This window comes from Falco rusticolus, chromosome 4 (assembly GCF_015220075.1).
Source record: "Falco rusticolus isolate bFalRus1 chromosome 4, bFalRus1.pri, whole genome shotgun sequence".
Taxonomy (NCBI): domain Eukaryota; kingdom Metazoa; phylum Chordata; class Aves; order Falconiformes; family Falconidae; genus Falco; species Falco rusticolus.
In genome coordinates this window covers 20,411,078-20,431,034 of record NC_051190.1, presented here as the reverse complement: position 1 = coordinate 20,431,034, position 19,957 = coordinate 20,411,078, and positions in this window count along the sequence as shown.

Here is a 19,957-nt window from a genome sequence, read left to right as displayed (position 1 = left end):
ATTTTGGTTTAAGTATGGTATTTTTGACTGTGTAGCAGCAGAATGTGATATAAAGTGACTTATGACTCAGATACTATTTCTTTATTTGTATTTCTTCTTGGCTTTCTCCAAAAGAAACAAATAATTTATGACTATTAACAAAGGGTGGATAATACAATCAGATTGAGCTTTTAGGCCTCTTAAAACTGCTTAGTTTTACAGTTTGAATGCAGACAGCTGCTTCTGTTGATCTGTTGAGAAACCACAGGAGCTGAAAAAAACAGAGACCTAGCACTGAAAATAAGATCCCATTTTGGTTATCATTTTGCTAGATAAATGTTGCTTGTGGCATTTCTGTCTCTTCTACACTTTATAGATTTATGAAATCTTGTTTCTTATGGCAACCACAGCTGATGACTGTTGACTCATTATTCACACTTCACTGGAATCCAATGGAGGTTTTTAGCTTATTTTTAAATGGACTATAATTTACTTGATTTTATGCAGAACAACAGTTCAGACCGTATGGGGTAAATTTTCAGGGTGGTGAGTAGGAGGTACAGTGCAAGCACAAATCCTGTTATTTGTTAATAGGATTTGTCTGCATCCCTCCGTTTATTGCTTTGAAAATGCATTGCTGTATCTCATTTACAGAGTAATCCTATTGGCAGTACCATCAACTCCAAACAGACCTGGTCATGTGTATGGCTCCACATATGGCACCACGTTGTAAAGGCTCCTGAGCAGGACATGACCTTGGGATTAAACTTACAAGCAACTAATATATTCCCTGATTCCCTCTTTACTCTGATAACCCTACCCTTACTGATTTTTATCAGTGAATTTATCAGCATTAGTGGCAAAGAGGTGGCTAAAAAAAGTCTCCCTCCAGAGGATAATTTTCTCTTGCTATTGTCCTAAATACGTCCTTACTAGTTTGGGTATGTGTGAAAAAATGTTAAATGCTACACTAATACAAATGTGTTTTCCACAATATATCATCTAAATAAGTGCCAAAGAGAACACCTGAAAACGTGCATATGGGACACAGGCAAAATGAGCTTTGCTCCCACTAACTGCACTTCCACTAACCACTAAAGCTCAGTAAGTTCTCTCTACTACTTTCATCCCCATCAGCAGGTCTTACAGATCCTGGGCTGGAAGGAAATACTTCTGTTTTCCTGCTTCTGTGGGCAGGACCACTCCCCTCAAAGGCAGACAGATAATGGTTTAGCTGCTTTCTTGCATTCTTACCTCCCTAAAAGCTAAGACTTGATGGAGGAGGGAACGAGTTCACAAAGGTGACATTCATATGGGCAGAGAAAAAGAGGTACAAAAGAGACAAAGACTATAACACAAGGAAAACCTTTATAGTTTAAGCAACTTTAAAAAAACACCATTAAAGCAATCACCTTGAAAGTTTCATGACTTCATGCTAATTTCATAAGGAACATCAGTGTTAACTACTTGTGGATGAGATTAATTAATACACTACCATGAAACAAATGTCCCAGCAATAATCTGTAAAAATGACTGGGATTAGGTACCTGGAAGCTCTTTTATTTTTGTTATGGATTAGTTTTTGAACCATTTAGCAACTGAAACATAAGGAAAACAAGAAGAGACCTTTAATATTTCCTGATATAATCTTTACTCACTTGTCAGCACAGCTAAACTCACTTCGCTATAGCAGCAATGAAAGTCAATGTTGCAAAGAGGTATATAGCATACCCTGAGATTCAAGACTGCCACCAATGTACCAATGTCCATCAAATATTTTTCAGTGTATTTCTGTGAAAGTGTTCATACACCTACAAAGTAAAGTTTTTCCCTGGAGGGCATAGTGTGTTAATGTGAAGGACCTGACATCTTGTCTTCAAATAGCAATTACTTTTTTTTTTCTTTCAACAATGTGATATTATTTGTAATAAGAGCATCACCATCCTTAAATCAAGATAATAGTGAGGTTCTGTAAGTCACATGCCAGTGGTGTGGTCTGTGAGTGGGAAGCATGCAGTAATATGTACAATACATATTTTTGGCTAGCTCTGAATTCTTCAGATTATGAGTAAAGGATCTTTTTTCTCTTTCCTATCTTTTCAGATAATTAAATATTATAGATCAAAAGCAAGCTTTTTTTTCCTTAAAGGTCATAGAAAAGGGTGACTTTATATTAAACTGAGATTCACAGGTATATATGTTTTCTGATATTTTTCTCCTGCCCAGTATGGCATTGTTCACTTTTCTAATTAAACAAGTATATAACTTTTCAGTGTTTTGTTCTGATTCTTTTCTCATCCTGCTGCATTTTTCAAAAGGAAAATCATGTCAGACCTTGGTGCCTTACTGCCAAAAAATAAAAAATCATATTTAAATCAAGTTAATGACTCACTCTTCCCATTTTGTGCATTTTCTTCCATTACTCTTGGTCCATTGGTTCATCCATTTTTAAAAGGTTTAATTTCCTGTTGGATCATTGACTGAATTTGTAACAGGTTCTCTTTCCATTGTGAGCTTATGAGGCAAATAGTATTATGTTTGCAAGCACAGATGAGTGTGTTCACTAAAGGCAAGAGCTTTTTTTTTATTATTGAAGATGTGCTAGTAAATCATTTCCACATACAAGTAAAGTGAAATAATTATTACTTTGTATGTTGAAGTTATATCAAAGCTTTTCATTACATGTCTCCCTCCCTCCTGATATGCGCTGCTCCTGAGGTATCACAGTATTTCCGATGGAGCTAGGTATACAGAAGGGAAAGCTAATTTCATATGTAAAGTGCTGGAAGTGTTTCTTTTGGTTGTTTATAGCCCCTACTACATGCTACTTTGTAGTGACTAATTTAAAACTGCTACCACAGTGTGAGGTGGACATTCAAGGGAAATCAGTGCTGATTTCTCCTTTCAATTCTGTTATCACAGACTTTCACTTCATCTTAAGTTGAATAGTATTTCAGAGATGATGTTATAACTAAGCTTCTTTTGGTTTTAAACAGACTAAAATTTTTAAACATTCTGGGGGACAAGTTCTGATTTTCAAGGCCACTGAAATAAGAGTCAGAATTGATTATGAGACATTCTTTGTAATGCCTATAGATAGGAGAATATTAAGTAACTCAGAAAGCAATGTGCCAAGTGAAGAAAAGGCAATAAAGAATTGCTCTAGACCACAGATATAATTTGAATGGTGTTCCTTACTTATGGGAAATAAAGCCAGAGCTTCTACTGAGAAGGTGTGAGGATTCACCAACCGCATTTTAGAAGCAAGTCTAAGGCTGAGATGGACGGCCATTTTCTCTGCATGGACTGGAAACAAGCTAAGCAGGGCAGTTTGTACAAACTACCTACAAGACATCTTGCAAAGCTGGGCTGTGGAGCTCGTACTACAACAGCATCTTCTATCTGTTTTACAGTGATTCACCTGGGACAATGAATTGGTCACGACCTAAAGGACTTCTCTTACAAAAAGCACAAGCAAATGATGGGACATAACTTGTTAAAAAGAGACAAGGGCTCCTAGTAGAAAAAGGACATTTCCAAAGCAGTTTTTCCAGGTGCTGAATTTTGGAGAGGGCACAATTGAGATAAAGCAAGGTAGCCATGTCAGAGTTTTAAATGTACATTACCGGTTCACTGATGAGAGTCACACAGGCTTATACCTTGAGAAAGGCAGGAAAGTTAATCCAAGATGACAGATCATGTCAAAGTTATGCATTTATGTTTGTAGCAATACAGTAAACAATGTAAACTTAAAGCACAGATGAAGCAAATTTATCTATCTATCTATCTATCTAAACTAGGGTAACACAACACCAATATCTGTGGGTTTTAAACACATTAAAGTGTCTAGATCATTTAGGCAGCTCACAGGCTATTCTTGACCAAGGTAACTCTGGAATGCAAGAAATCCAACTGAAATGATCTGCAACTTTTCAGAGCACCATTTAATGTAAGAGTAAAGACACAAAAAGATTCATAAGATACCTCTTTATTCTACAATAATCAGAAATACAGTTCTGGTAATAACAGCTTTCACCACAGAACTGCAGTACTTGTCAGACACTGTGCATTGAACTTCGAGAAGAAGGAGGTAAATGACATATGGATGCTTAATAACATCTCAGAGAAGTCACATTCACAGTCACAGTCACCAGATTAAGACTTTCAGAAGAAACCATTCCCAGTGGGATCACCTCCACATGATGACTGCAAAAACACTTCAAGCTGCTACAAAGAGGATGAAAATGAAGAATAGAAAAGTTGGTATGCTAGAACCATTGGACTTTATCTGTCAGTAGTGTTTGTTTTAGGCACAGAAAAGACACAACCCTACACCTGCAGAAGTGTAAATTTTACATACAACTGAATCCTTCCACCTGCCATTCTGATCTTTGGTATAACCTCTGGAACCTATGGATCTGCAGCTCGTGAGTACTTGTCTTCTGCAAGAGCTCAGATATGCCTCTTATTTCATACCCCTCATATGTTATTCAAGTAACCAGCAGCAAAAAGATGAAGATGCCAATGCTGCTGAATATTCAGAATCCTTATCTGTGGCAGGAAGTAAGCCAACTAAAACTTACTGATACTGACATTAACAGTTTTACCTGAAAGCCAGCTGCAAGGCCCACTGATTCCATAACACAGATGGAATAACACTGTCATTTCTCACAGTCTGTCCTGAGCTCCTTTCCTGGTAGCCCAGTAAGTGTCCTCTGGCTCCAGCAATACGAAGGTTTAGGATTTTGCAAAAGGAGACTGCGTGCTTCAACAGCATTCAGAGTATGCCAGGCACTATCGCCTGCATCTAGCCTCCTGAGCAAAGGCCACCACTTCCTGCAGCAGAAGTAGCAATCTAACAGGAAAGTCTGCATTGACAACCGCCCTTATTTTAAGGACAAACTGAATCATATAAAATGACAATAATTATTTGTAATTCATATACAGAAAGTAAAAGGAAGAGGTAGGTTTTACTGTTGGATCACTTTATCATAGTAGTTTTTAAATAAATGAAGACAGCCAAGATTACAGACAGGCTGTATTTCTTCCCTCAGTGGCTAAAATCACAAGCATCAGAACTGCAAGCACTAAAGAAGATTCATATTTATGCATGTATTTGCATAATATTTTTCATACTCTTTTTCCTGATAGGATAGGCGCTCTTGAAATCTGAATTATTTTTCAGGGCACTTGGGAAAGGGAATTAATTATGAAGACTCTTACAAATATTTTTTTAATTTAACATAGGATCAAACATCTATGCATTTAGTTGAACACTGCAAAATGGTGATAAAGACATTTGTTTATGTTCTCATATTCTTACAATGTGAGAATCTTGACTCCATGTTCTTTATTAGATGACTTTAAAACACTAGAGGAACTGCAGAGGAAAGATACTTTGAGCAAGAACAGGGTAAAATGAATAACAAATTTTGAAAACATACTTTTAAAGTATAAATACATATTTTACATTGGGGAGAAAAAAAATATGCCAGTGACTCCCTGTATTAATCACAAATCCTTAGAGCTACTCAAAATCATGTGCACAAAAGGCAAAAATCATGAGTGACTCACGTATAAGAAAAATGAAAGTGCACAGAGTAATAATTTTTTAAAACTGTCAATATTTAAAGTATTTTGATCATTTAACTTAACACTAGTGCCAAAGTCCAGCTAAAAATACTATTTTAATGTAAAGATCCTTCTTCTCTAAAATTATAAACTATCTGCTTTCTTTCATGAGCAATATTTGGCTTTCAATGAACTGGAACACCATTCACATTCAGTCTTTCTTCTTGCCCTTAAAATACTATTTCAAAATCTGCATATTTTAAAAAATTTTTTTGCCACCAACAGGTGCTTTTATCACGTTGCAAACAGAAAAGCTGTTTTTTAAGAAATGCTTCAATTGTCCTTTTGCACCCTATACAAGATTCCTTTTAGGGTTTTTTTTTTTGTTTGACTTACATCAACCATACTTTCCCTGAAATTACAATTTAATATATGCAACTATAACAAGCATCTTGATAAAAATCTGGGGGTTTATCCAACCTCAGTCAGAGAATATATGGTAAATTTTCTGCTTTTTAAGGAGATATTAAAACTTGCACTGCTGTCATGACACATGCAATATTGGATTGTGTTGTTACATACAATTAATATCAGCCTCTCACCTTATTTGAAGCTTCAAGCCATGCATTGTGCAATGTTCAAAAAGTTAGTTAACATTTGCAATATATGTGCACTGCAATTAAAGTCAGTCATCCATTCACCTGTTATGCTCTGGGGAGGGTTGTTGCTAGAGCATGAGCTCGGCTGAGGAGAGCCGGGACCAGCCACACCTCCTCCCATCAGCCGCCACATGCCTGAGACCTGCCAAGCGAGAAAATCGCCATCAGACACCAATACTGCTCCGTATTCTCCTTTCTGTCAGCTTTCTGTTAATGGGCACACTTGCTGAAACAAGCAGGCTGTACATCCAGTGCCCCTGAGCCCACTGACGGCCATTTCCAGATGCACCGTGGTGCAGGCTACGCCAGGCCTGGCAGCACCTCAGGCAGCAGCCCCGCCACGGAGGCCTGGAGCCCACAGCACCCGGGTGAAGGCCCACACGGCCCTGGCGCTGGGCTCAGCAAGGCTGCCCTCGCACCAGCACCCCACGTAGGACTTCAGCAGCAGCCATGTTGGGCCCTTCCCCTGGCAGCACCCTGTGGCCATGGCGGGGTGGCAACTCTGCACGGGCAGCAGCAGGGGCCAAGGCCTTGGGTCAGTCTGCCTGCAAGTTTTACCACAAGACAGACTTTTAAATGTGGAGGATTTATTGAAAAAATAAGTCAAAACTGCAAAAATACCTCAGAACGTGACAAGAAGAAAATAAGGGGGCAGGGGGTGTAAGGGGAGTAAAAGTTTCCACTCTACCCTGATACCAGAGGAATTTTACCCGTGTGCTTAACTGCAAACGTTGCAATGACATATCCATAATACTGCTGAGCTGTACAGCACTGCATTACTTAGTTTAGCTACTGGTAGAACGCTGCATTGTATAGTTTAGCTATTAAGTAGATAAGAACCAGTCCAAAACAAAGACAAGAGCCAAGAGTGCTGAAACAGGGCCAGGAGAAGAGAAGGTCATGAAAAGAACGAGAAGAAGAAGATGAAGATGATGAAGAAGAGAATGAAGAAAGGATGAAGATATCCTGAACAACGACCAGAGGACCCCTGACCCATTAGGCCACACATGCACAGTAAGAGCATAGATATGGTAAATAGTTAATGGAAGGTAATTAATATGCTAATAGTTTCTCAGAAATGTCATTAATATGTATAGATCGGCCATATAAAGATAAACAGTGAACAAAGTCGGTATGCCCATTGGGCAGAACTTATCCCCCACGCATCTGGTGCTGAAAATAAAGCACGCCTGCTTTTTAACACTCCACACCAGGTACTAGAGAGTTTGGTCTCTGGTTTTTCAGTACCAGCCCTGCCCTCACAAGGCAGCTCTGCCCTGCCAGCCAGCCCCCTATGGCCGCAGTGGCTGCACGCGAGCCCCAAACAGCCCGTTTCAGGCTGTGCCCTGGTGCTGATCCCGCCGGCCAGGCCTGACCGCCCTGCCCTCCCGCCGCCATCATCAGCCCGCTGGCTGCCGGACCAGGCAGCCCCCCTCAGGCCTGCAGAAGGCCCCCAGAGCTTGTTCCCATTTTCACCAGGGAAAACCACATATACCTATGGCACCGTAGGCATTTTCCACAGCATAAGCTGTGGAAAAAAAACATAAGCTATTTTGTTAAACATTACAAATGTTTCTATTTTACCAGCTGTTGGTGGTGGCTCTTTTTAGAGGATATCCTCTTCACAAGGCTGGGCCCAGTCCTTGTGTAGTGCCCAGGTTAAAATCACCCACCCTCCAGGTACCTTTTCTTTTTCATGGCTGATGGTAAAGCTGTCATTCACCTATCGTTCTTTTTCTCAGGTAGCACTGCTATTCCGGGTTTATACTATATTCGTCTCCAGATTGATACGTAATAGTTGAGAAACGTCATGTTCCCACAACTGATGAAATTCACTTTTATGTAGGAGCCGTATAAGCTCTATGCATTAAGTCCCACTATAGCTACATTTTGAGGACTTTAAATGGATTTAAGACAAGGGATGTTTTTTGCACGTCTTTACATAGGCTTGAATTTAACCTTAGGTGGCTACTTAATTTAATCCTTTTTATCCTTATTTTCAGAACTCTGTGGGTCCCTAAACTAGGAGCTTTGTAGACAGAGCAGATGGTGCTGTCTTTTCCTTCAAGGACAAAAAAAAATTGCAGTCAAATCTGGGCTCCTTAAGTTAACTGAAATGTGCGGGGCCTCCCTGTACAGCGGCATGCCAGAACTGCTCTCTGACTAGCTGTCGGAAATGCACTCAGTTTTGAATTCTGATGATAATGAAGAATTATACTGCTTACTCTTGCAGCTTGCTGCAAAAAAAACCCTCAGAGAATATTAGAGGAAAAAAAATATATTTCATTTTGAGTACAAAGCAGAGGAAGACAAGTGAAAAAAAGATTTCAGAAAGGGATAGAAAAATTGTCTTCATTTGCAGTCAAGTTAAAACTGTTGCACAAAAACCTGTAGTAGTCTAAAAATAAGAGGAAACTTACACCAAAAGTGGATTAAACAAATATAACTTAGTGGATTTATTTGTATGTATAAATGGGTGCCTATGAGGCTTTACTGAGATTAATACAGGAATCTAATTATATATAAGAATCAGGACTTGTAGAATATCCCTGCTTTTTTTTTTTCTCTGCTTCCCTCACTGCTGCAGTGAAGTTATGTGGCAGTTGTCTTTTTGGTTTCCAGAACACAAAACCCAAGGCTTTTTTCAATAGATATTTTTCTAAAGTTCTACATGGTTTTGGCACATCTTTTTTCACTGAAGTTCAGTAATTCCTCTTTTTTGATTACATCAATCACACATTAAAATAATCATCTAAGCAAAATACTTCAAAAAATAAACTCATGACTTTTAATATGAAAACAATATGACACTCATTTTATAGATGAGCACAAGCAGTAATGTTCAGCTTTGACATCTGTGTTTGGAGGAAGTTATTGTCTTAGCCAAAAATGTTCAGTCTCAGAGTTGCAGTGTAACTTCATATCTAACTGCCAGAGCATTTTTTTCGTAGCCAAAGCATGTGTTAAAAAAAAAATAAATAAATCCAAAATACTAACTTACATGCAATATCTTCAGCGAGGCATGAATGCTGTGCACAGTGCAAGTTCTGTAGGGTTTCTCGTAGGACAGTGTTTCCAAGGTTGAATATTTGGCACATATTTTGAAAATAACAGCCCCAGTTACTTGTCAGAAGTAAACTTTTAAAGTATTGTTCCTCAAAGAGATTTTAAAATGATGGTGAAAAAAAGAGAAGATTGTATGAATATCTCAGATCCATCATTAGCTTTACATTCCTTTTTTTTTTAAATACACTTAATTTCTAATTTGATTGATAAATATTGGAACACATCAAGATTTCATGAATGGATGGCATTAAAATCCAATGAGACTTTAAAAATTTGGACCAAATACTGTTATATGGAATAACGATTATAGAATTGGCAATTTTCTATTATCCAGCATTCATGCTGGCAGACGTTTAGTAGAATGGATATCTTAATACCTAACTCACCCTGAGTTAATATATCTTTAGGTAGCTTTAAACCCCAATGATTCACTGTTCCCACTTTTCTCATTGATTCGTCCTTACTATGCTCCAATGAAAAGCATACATCTTTTGGGGAAAAATAGAGCTACACATTTACCTAAAGAGAGTAAAAAAATATTTTGAAATCTTGAAACATATTTTTTGTTTGAAAAGTAAAATACTATAAATAACATTCAATAAAAGGGATTCTTTTTTTCCAGATAAAAGATTGTGTAAAAGATTTCACAATTATCCAGCTGCAAAAATTACTGAGTTAAATGAAGCAGATCTTTCAGAATTGTAAGATTTTTATGAAAAGCAGATGTAAATAAACTCCCCCATTATCTGCCTCAATTTGAAACATTTCATGTTTTTGATTTTGAGCTTTGCAAATATAGAAAGAGCAGAAATTGTAGGAATAGCCTGGAATTTAAATAGCAGTTAAATCCAAAACCAGCTTCTGCATACCTTTATGATTCCTGACAAGAAAAGGGCTACTTGAAAAGTTTCCAGTTTTTGGTTATTAAATCACAAAAAAACTAATAGCATCATTGAAAAAAAGCACTAAAAACTTAATCCAGATTTTAAATAAATCAAAAATCTATATTAACTTTTAAATAAATAACAGTGAATTAAAAAATTTTGAAAACATTTGTCAGATTTTCGAGGCAAAGTTCAAAAATTGCCTTTTGCAGATGAGAAAAATAGTATGGTATTTCTCATCAATAAAAAATTCTGCTTTAAATGAAGTAACTAAAATTTTTGGTATTAGTGAGTACAGGATACAATTCCAGTGCTGGGAAAGTTAATTGATTAAGCTGAAGGTTCTAACAAATGCAAGCAAAAAGTACATAGAACGCACTTCAGTATGTTTCAGTTTGTTGCAATGATAACTATTTCACAATATCTGACCTAAGACATTACTGAAGGTGAAAGCTTCATTCCAACAATTAAAAAAAAAAAAAAAAAAAAAAAAAAAAAGAGGATGCAATTCTATTTTAAATGTGTTTCTGTACATACATGCTCATGGCTTGGAAAGCTTTTAAGTAGTACAAAGTACATTGATGCTGTCTGATCTGTTTGTAAAAATTGAAAGGACGAATACTATTTGTTTTCATGAGGTAAGGGCAAGTGTTTTTTTCTTTTTCCTTGAGTCTTGTTGAAATCAAAGGAAAAGGGGAAGAACTTTTTGAAGTATTTGTAGTCTTGACAGAAAAGTTTGCCTAGTTTTGCTTCTGTTGGGATAGCCTATTGAATGATGTTATCAGCAGTGTGTGAGATGAGCACTGAGAGGTGAGAAACAAATTTGGAGAAGGAAAAATCCCTGGTCTAAGGTTAGTGGGTGGAAAGGGAGGTGCATGGCACAGTTCAAATGAAAGCTTAGAAGACTGAACAAGAGCATTGATCATGATAAATTGAAACTCTTTAATCTGAGGATGAGAACGGCAATATCTTTCAGTCCAGAATTTCTGTCATAACATTTTGCCTAAAGGATTTTTGTAAGATTAAATCCTGATATGCTATTTTACCAATGCCACCTAATCAAATTGGTTTAACATTGCAATCTTTTAAAAGTTTTGTTTCCTATATTATCATCAACTATTCAGTATGATCTATATTAAATATTCTAAATAGATGGTATTTTGCTCCTTTTATAAACTCAATCTGGGTCAAAAGTTTTCCAGGTGAGCAAAGATTCTTTTTGTCATCTAATATCAGTCCAAATCTCTGTAGATGTCAAACGTGACAGAGCTGCTGACGGCTTTCCATTGCATAATTCCTGAGTCCTGCATAATTTCCCCTAAGTTAATTTTTGCTGGGGACCAATATATCCCAGAGGGAAACCAGACAAGGGGAAGGTGGTGCAGGCAATTGTGAAAAAAAAAAAAAAAAAAAAAATTCAGTTTTCAACTAACTGTTGTTAGTAGGTTTATATTCTCTTCACAGAAATGACTGCATCAATTAGAAAATTATTAGGCAATTGTAAAATTTTAATAATTTAGACAAATGAAGGCATTTTTTCAGAACAACATTATGCTAGATTTAAAATAATCACTGGAGAAGACTACGACAGAGTTTGTGCCGATGCATCTTCACCCTTTGGTAAGGACCACATCTGATTCTTGTGAATCCAAGCATCTGCCAAAGCACACAAGAAACTCCACATCCATAAATAATCCCACTGAGATTCTTGACATGCGTACAGTTTCTTATAGTTGTGCATCATCCATAACAAGGGGACTGTGGTTTTGATTAAGGCTGCTGATGATGCTGTAATACTAATCTGAAATACAATAGTATGCATTTTTTGTGCATGTATTCGCAAATGACAGATTATCTTGTAGAACTTTTCAATACATTAGATCTTTATGAATATCTCACAAACTTATGATATTAATTCAGTTTCCTTAAAATTGGTATCTTGCTTTTTTTTCCCTTCAGTTCCAGTTTTAGTTTTATGGGGGGAGACTGGAGATGGTTTTGTTTGGTTATTTTTTTGTAGTGCAAAACTTTTGCATGTGAAATTCAATTTTAAAATAAAACTTATCTCTAACCATTTTTTTTAATTGAAAAATGTAAGTCTATGATTAAATAGTTATTTCATTCTAACCATACCAAAAGCTCCACCCTTCAGTTCTGTGTGACATTTATATTTGCTTTAAACCTACCTCTTTGTTTAGGGTTTGACCTGTTGGGCTGCTCACAAATAGTCAGACAATTCCTCAGCATCAGTTTAGCCCACGGACATTTCAGAACATCAGCTCAGTTTCCACTTTCAGCATTTCCTCTGCTTACATCAGTGGAAACTTCTTAAAGGACATAGGGGGCCCTCAGGTCGCAAAGGACAAGAGTCTTTTGAAGTCCAGGGAGGCCTCACAGTGTTTGCTTCTGTCTGAGACTCTTCCTCATAGGTATGGAGCTTATAGTATACATAGAGGAAAGTGGCCCACAATGGCACTTATAGCAAAATCTCATTGCTAGAAGTGGCAGAAGGGAACAGAACCATGCAAGGCTCTAGGTCCCAAAGAGCTTCTTGATTCTATCTCTTTCTCCAATAGCTTCCTGAGTGTGAGTGTCTTCCATACCACCCAATGCTGATCTGTGCCTGTTTTCACCTTCCATCTTTGCTAAATTTGAGGACAGCAGATGGGCTATGTTTATTTTAGGGATAACCTCATCTGCTGTTTATATAGGGGGAAGAAAAAAAGTGCTCACTGATGACTTCCTCCTGAAACCTCCAGCTGAGGCTGACATTTGTTTTCTAGCTGTTATTGGTTTCTAATTAGGCCTGGATATTCAGAGGATCAGCTAATTTGCTCCATAATTTTTGGAGGCAATTTTTAATTCCCTTTCCTCCCTTTCAAACTCTATGCTAATTTCATGGAATTATTAGATATGCAAATATGGTGGGACTAAAACCTTTGGGACTCCCTGGTGATTCAGCTCAGGTGCCTTTGTAGAACTTCCCTTCTGCATAACAAATACAGACTACCAAGCCTGCAGGCAGTTAGGTGGCATGGCCAGGAAACACAAGGAGCTTTTGCTTCCTCTCTGTTCTCCCACTCGCTGCAGTGAATCAGCATGGGCCCATTCTTGCTGCTGGGCAAGGTAGCTCTGGGCCTGGACAGAGCAGTATGGAGCCTTGAGCAGAAGGCAGATATTGTAAATTGGAGTGTGTGGAGAAATAGAGGCTATTTTGAACTAATGAGATAGTGTAAAACACCAGTGTTAGCAGCAGGGAAGGAATGGGGGTACAGTGCTCCAATTTATGTTTTATTTTCCTCTGCATTCTGTTCTTAGAGCTTAGCCTAGAATCAAAACTCTTATCATTAAAATTCAAAATTTATTGGAGTATCAGGGATGATTTCAAAGGAATGGAGGAAAAGAATTAAGTGATTTTGCACTGCTTACTGAAAACACTTCCAACATTGCTCCCAGAATATTTCAAATAAATGCATTCAGAAGTATCCCACAGGGGTATCACTGTATAGAAATATTCTAGTTATAGATTTTACCCATTGTTATTGCATGCATCAGCAAGAATTCAGGAACATTTCAAGTTTTTTGTAACATTTAATCTTCTGTATATTCTCTTTTTGTAAAGCTGTTCCATTTTAAACATCCAGGCATGTTTGAAATAATTGAGGCTGTTTAACAGAGTGGAGTTAAGACCTATGCACATTACCTAAGGCACTATTATCTTCTTTGGAACTTTCCTTATAGGAATGCTAAAATACATACATATATTCATGTAACTCACAGAAATCACTTGATGTACTTTATCATTTCAGACCACGTGTTACATTCATTCTGTTCTAATTTGTTTAAAGGGTGGTATTAGCTTTTATAGTTTGCAAAAGACAGTCTTCTCCTGACCACCCTAATCACAGCAAGACTCTACAAGTGAAAAATAAGTCCAAATAGATCATTCACTGTTATTAAAAAATAAAATAAAAAAGATAAAACTTCTACATTCGCAAAATGTAAGTCAAATGATAGCAACCAGCACTCTGAATCCATTACCCCAATTATTTACTCTTCTTTCTCCACCCCTTCCCTAATGATCTGCCTTCATTAGGTAGGCTGGTTTTGTATGGAGATTTTCACTTCTTTTGTTCACATTTTGTATAATATTTATATTTGTACCAGACATACTGTTTTTTAATAAATACAGAATATCATATCAGAGCATTAAAAAAAAACAATCTAGTTCCAGCTGAGTTCCTAACTCCCTCTTTTTGAAATCTGAATGTTATTCTAACTATCTCACATTTTGGAGTTAGCATATCCAGCAGTATTTTCTAGAGGCAGATATTTTTTTTGCCTGGTCTTGTTGGTCAGTACTTTCCAGACTGCTAAGGTAACTGCTAAGTTTGCACTACGTGAATATTTGAGTTTTTCTGTTTCCTTCTCTTGGCATTGTTGCAGTCATAGAGCTTCAAAAGCACCAGAAACTCTACAGATAAATGTATCAACAGTCCCAAAACAGAAATGATCAATTAAAATGAAACTCAATTGTCCATGAGTGAAAACACTAGTCTGATAACACAGATGTCACAAGTTTGACAAAAATAATTTGGACACTTATTTGGGTAAAATACAAAACTGGAATAGAACCTTCCTACTTGGGTTATACTTGTGAGAAGTTACCCATACTCTCACAAAACCCCATGGGAAGATCATTATCTAAACCTTGTAACTCTGGAAATAGAGTAGGGAAGTCACTGGCAGGTATACACTACACAACTTCTTCTGAGCCACAGACAACCTTAAGACTCACCAGTTCAGATTGTAGAAATTCATTATTTTAGACCTATGCTGGGCCTAGCAGCCCTTTGAAACCTCAGCTGCACCAGGTGGTGTGTACAAAAGCAGTGGCTACCGGCTCTTACGAGACTTACAGTTGACACTGAAAAAGCAGACAGAAGTACAGGACACACTGAAGTCTGATGGCTTTCCTGAGACCTGGAAGAAATAACTACATAAATTTTTTGTAATACCGATTCTTTTATGGAGCTGCAGCAAAAAAGTTTTTCTCTCCATCATCCCAAGCTCTGTCATTAGTGATCAGCTTTTAATGTATAAATGATACTTGATTTTAAGAAATTACTGTGAGAATGTCCATATTCCATTTACAACAACCCTCCCAGAGATGATAATTGCTTGTAAAGCAAGCAGGTTATGACAACAATATAGTACATCACTTCTTCCACCTCCCCATCTCTCCTCTCAAGTAAACAGAAATCCTAGAAATTTTCTTATTCCTATATACCAAATGACAAAGACACAGAAAGGGTAACTTGCCCCAGGTCAAGTCCCTATACCCTGAAGTGGTCTCAAGTGTTGGGGGTTTAGGTGAAATTGAATATGTTTTAGAGAGGATTTGCTGGATTATATCTGTATTTACAAAAAAACCCACCACACACAAAGAGTTTTTTAATTGTGCATAGCTATCTCTTTGTTGGCTTAGTAAGAAAAAGGCTCAGGGATCTCTTTAAAGTATACCTGGCTCCCATCAGGAATAGCAAAGAATTTATTTTTTTTTTTAACCTCTCCAGGGACAGCTCAAAAGAGTCTCACTATCACACGAATGATAGGTAATACCAGAGTACTCAGAAATCAGATTTTATTTCCTCAAGTCAAAAACTTTCCTCTCTGGCAATGCTGCAATGCACATGATGGGATGTCAGACAGCAGGTGTGATTGAAGTAATAGTATAATTAAAAAGACCTAGATGCGGGCCTAAAAAGTTTGGGGTTTTTTTTAGACTGGTTTAACTCACTAGTGAACAGCCTACTGCATATCTTCTTTTGCTGCTTTCATGATGGAGTCATTTTTGTTTTCTTTAGCTGTCTCTTTTTTTAAGGGGATTTTCATCATGAAAGAAAAAAAAATTATTCTCACAGACAACACGGGAGATATTCAGCGCTAACAGAACTCTGTCCTGTGTCCCTGTGACACATGGAGAATGAGTGTCAATTTTTGAAACCAGAGGAGTGAACCTCGACCTGGCTGATTTCAGAAACTATTCCCACTTATCTCTAAGCACTGTAAGAATAATACCTGAGCTGTTGTGCAGTATTTCAATAGTAGCACAAACAGAAAACCTGGTTAAGCCACTGGATTTATTTTTTTTGAAAAATATTTTCAAATGATACAATTTATTTTAAAATATTAAATGAATTGCTGAAAAAGACATATTTTAAAGTTGTATAGACTACTTCAGGTGACTTCTACTATAAGTACGATATCTACAATAAGATAAGATTGTTGTCACGATAAACTGGTTTTTAAGAAATGTTTTTGAATAAAACTTCTCTCCTGAGATCCAACACCAAATCTGTACAAGAAATTTACTCCAGAATATTTTTATTTCCTGTTTCTTGATATGACTTTTTTGCAAGCATACTAATAGATTTTTGGATTTGATTTTGCATTATTGCATTCTTTTATGCTTAGCAGAGGTGTTATGTATTTGTGCCTAGATGGTTTATTTTGCTCAAATAGCAGCAGTAGCTATTTATATGGGGACTTTTTGTTGACGAAAAGTATTTAAGATGGACCTCTTGTGGATTTATTTTTTTCCCTGAGAAACTTGGCATTAATCTTATGGTTTAAGGCTAGTTATATCTCTGCCTACCCACCTTATTGTCTTTAGGTGGCTTCTAGGACATGTCATGCCTCTTGGCCAGAATGCTCCTCATGTACTTCTAAAATGGCATACTGCTAATCTGTGCATTTAGTGCATTTATAGGCAGATCAGATAGAAATCAATAACTGATTTATTCCTTTGTGAGTCTGTGGCCACTGGGAAATATAATAGGTAAAACACCACCATTAAACCAGTGAGTTATTTGTTTCTACCAGGGGAATAAAGCATTTAAGTGCAAGTTATCTTAAAACTAAGTCTATTTGCATTACCGTATCAGTTAAACCCTTCCATTCTGCAGCGACTGCCTTAGCAGAGTCAACTTTCTCACATACTTCAACATGCAGTAGCTCCTCAACTCTTATTTCATTCAGAAAGATGAAAAAATAGTAGGCATAGGCTTCAAGATATTTCTGCAATGCCCTGCCTTGAATGGCATATTTTTCTTTTTCATTCTTGTTACGGTTCTTGACTGAGAAACTGCCCAGCGTGTTCATACAGAAAACGTTCACATTGTCACATCACTGTACACCACCACAAACTGCCTGTTTTATTGACAAAGAGACTGCATTCTGTCACATCCAGCTTAACTGAAGAAAACTAACCACAGTGTATATAAAAGAAAAACATTCCCAAGTACAGTATGACATTAGTGAAGATTTGAGCCACTGATAACCACACCATATGTATAACAGCCACACTGTCTCCAGCAGGCTACATGAAAGATCAGAATTATGTTTCTTTTTAAGGTTAAAGACTGTTTAGAAAGAAACAATGGAGATGATCTTGCTTCCTATACCACATTGTAATGATATTTTACAAATTTATAAGATAAAAACCTTTACTAGAAATGGCAAAAGAAGATTTTTCTATTTGAAGTCAGGAAAGAAAAGGACAGAAGCAAACAGCAATTGGAGGGGTGTGAGAGACTGAGGACTGCACAAAATCAAAGAAAAAAATTGCAGGGGGGGCGGGGAACGACGACACACACAACACAGGGACGACACAAGTAACATTGCAGATAACTGTGTGTAACTAAAATGTTCTCTTCCCTGTTCTGATTTCCCTTTCACTCCTTCTAACAAAAGTAGCTCTGTTCCGAAAGTCAGTTTGTTGAGATAATTAGGATACTTGCAAACAAAGATTATTAAAATGGTATCCAGCATTTTCTACTGACAGAAAACAAACACTGAATAGAAATACTGTACATTGTTTCAGTGGCTTTGAATTTTCCTGCTTAATGCACAGAGACTATTCATTGTTAAATATTTATGTAACTAGGCTATTATTACAAGTGATACAAATGATGGTGTACATAGAATAATAAGGAAAGTATATATTTTAGTAGTTATATTATATTCTCTAGTACATCAAATTTGGTGTGCAAAATGCATCTTAAATATTTACATCAAGCAAGAAGCAGAAACTGGAAGCAGTATTCAAGCATAAATTCTATTGGACTTAATTCCAGAACTCATCTCTCTAATAGTCAATCCAAGGAGATGGCATTTCCTCATCGTTTATTTAGTGTACAAGTGTAAAAAGCTAAACCCATGCAATCTCCCTTCCCTACTAAGGGGGAATCATGTTCCTGAGTTTGCACAGTTAACTGGGCTTTAGAGAAAATGTTGGTGCTGCAGTGATATTCTTTCCCAGCTTCAGGAAAGCTCATTGCCAATCAGCTCATAGCCAAAGCAAAAAAGCAGACTGGGAAGCTGGTTTGGGGTTTTTTTTGTGGGTTGTTTTTTTTGGGTTTTGGTTTTTTTTTGCTTTATTTTTTGCTCCCAGCAAACTTCTTATTCCAGAATCTGGATATCCCTGTAAGCTTCTGCAATCCCTGCATTGAAAGGGAATACGCTGTTTGGAACAGAGTATAAAATACCAGAAAGACCTGGAAGCTTGCATGAGGACTGAGGAGCAAATAGAATTACCTCCCATTCTCATATTCAAAAGCATTACAGAGAAAAACCCAGCAATGACAAACTTGGAAGCTTGTTTCAGAGCTGATGAGCAAGCGGTACATAATCGTCCCATACAGAAGGCCTACAGAACTTTGCCAGTCTTTTGGGATGGCAAACAGATGGTGGGAAGAATGCAGTGACAGCTTGAGAAGGCTGCGCAGCTATCTATAGATGGAGTTCTGGTGTTAACATTAACCCAAAGGTTGTTAGGAAGACAAGAAGAGTGATCTCTCTTGCAAACTCTGAAAAGCAACATTAGAAAAGCAAAATGCACACATATGTATATGAGATGAAAGAGCAGTGTTATTTCTTATCTGCTACAGGCAGATTTAATTATTTTCTGCAGAGGATACTAGAGGAAAGGCAATACAAAAAAAGCTCAGATTTTTCCTGAGAACTTTATTATTTGCTCTTTTATTTTACGTAAGCTGTTGTAAATTGGACCAAAGGAAAGTGAGTAATTACTTTTGCCTTATCCAGTGTGTTTCTCCATTACTAATATTTTTGACAGATGGTACTGTTAAAGCCTAAGACAGAAACAAAACCACAATATTGTAGTAAATAGTACAGTAAATACAATAAGGTACCATTTTCAGGATCTCTAACCACTCTTCCAAAGTAAGAGAATTTAGATTCCTTCATTGATAAAGCCTTCTTAAAACAAACAAACAAAAAAAGTCTGTTTCTATTCAGTTTCCCTTCTCTCCCACCTTGCAAAAGGTCACTGCGTATCTATATGCATAGAGGTGAATTGCTGCAAATTTAGGGCTTAGCATCTTCCCCTTCTTCCCCCCAGCCCCTGACAACCAGGAGCTTAGCAACTGAATTCTTCAAGGACAGGATTTTGCCAAACTGAAAAAGTAGGGGTTTCTGTTTCAATGTGGGTCCCTTGACAATGATACAGAAAAGGGATCTTCAAGCCTTTTGGAGTTAACGATTAATAGTAGAAAGCCTGCATTTTAGCATAATATAAGCTTAGTCATAGCAAGTTGAATGTGCTTCCTCTCAGCGAAAGAGCAGTCTAGAGCCTGTCCAGGTCTTAGCCTGGTACTTGAGAGTCCAGGCAAATGATGGATGTTGAAAATCAACCACAACAAAAGACTAAACTTTCTTACTTTTGATCGGTGGTGGAAGAGCTCTACTACCATGGCACTATCGTCCCAGCAGACA